This window comes from Bubalus kerabau, chromosome 12 (genome assembly GCF_029407905.1).
Source record: "Bubalus kerabau isolate K-KA32 ecotype Philippines breed swamp buffalo chromosome 12, PCC_UOA_SB_1v2, whole genome shotgun sequence".
Taxonomy (NCBI): domain Eukaryota; kingdom Metazoa; phylum Chordata; class Mammalia; order Artiodactyla; family Bovidae; genus Bubalus; species Bubalus kerabau.
This window is the reverse complement of record NC_073635.1, coordinates 37,730,198-37,731,619: the sequence shown is the minus strand read 5'-3', so window position 1 is coordinate 37,731,619 and position 1,422 is coordinate 37,730,198.

Genomic DNA, 1,422 nt, shown 5'->3' with positions numbered 1-1,422 from the left:
GCACCACCAAACCAGCTCTCCAACAAATGCTAAAGGATATTCTCTAGACAGGAAATACAAAAAGGGTGTATAAACTCGAACCCAAAACAATAAAGTAAATGGCAATGGGATCATACTTATCAATAATTACTTTAAATGTAAATGGGTTGAATGCCCTAACCAAAAGACAAAGACTGGCTGAATGGATACAAAAACAAGACCCCTACATATGTTGTCTACAAGAGACCCACCTCAAAACAGGGGACACATACAGACTGAAAGTGAAGGGCTGGAAAAAGATATTCCACACAAACAGAGACCAAAAGAAAGCAGGAGTAGCAATACTCATATCAGATGAAATAGACTTTAAAACAAAGTCTGTGAAAAGAGACAAAGAAGGACACTACATAATGATCAAAGGATCAATCCAAAAAGAAGATGTAACAATTATAAATATGTATGCACCCAATATAGGACCACTGCAATATGTAAGACAAACGCTAACAAGTATGAAAGGGGAAATTAACACAATAATAGTGGGAGACTTTAATACCCCACTCACACCTATGGATAGATCAACTAAACAGAAAATTAACAAGGAAACACAAACTTTAAACAATACAATAGACCAGTTAGACCTAATTGATATCTATAGGACATTTCACCCCAAAACAATGAATTTCACCTTTTTCTCAAGTGCACACGGAACCTTCTCCAGGATAGATCACATCCTGGGCCATAAATCTAGCCTTGGTAAATTCAAAAAAAATAATAATAATAATAATTGAAATCATTCCAAGCATCTTTTCTGACCACAATGCAGTAAGATTAGATCTCAATTACAGGAGAAAAACTATTAAAAATTCCAACATATGGAGGCTGAACAACACACTGCTGAATAACCAACAAATCACAGAAAAATCAAAAAAGAAATCAAAATATGCATAGAAACGAATGAAAATGAAAACGCAACAACCCAAAACCTATGGGACACTGTAAAAACAGTGCTAAGGTGAAAGTTCATAGCAATACAGGCATACCCCAAGAAACAAGAAAAAAGTCAAGTAAATAACCTAACTCTACACCTAAAGCAACTAGAAAAGGAAGAAATGAAGAACCCCAGGGTTAGTAGAAGGAAAGAAATCTTAAAAATTAGGGCAGAAATAAATGCAAAAGAGACCATAGCAAAAATCAACAAAGCCAAAAGCTGGTTCTTTGAGAATATAAATAAAATTGACAAACCATTAGCCAGACTCATCAAGAAACAAAGGGAGAAAAAACAAATCAATAAAATTAGAAATGAAAATGGAGAGATTACAACAGACAACACAGAAATACAAAGGATCATAAGAGACTACTATCAGCAATTATATGCCAATAAAATAGACAACGTGGAAAAAATGGACAAATTCTTAGAAAAGTACAACTTTCCAAAAGTGAACC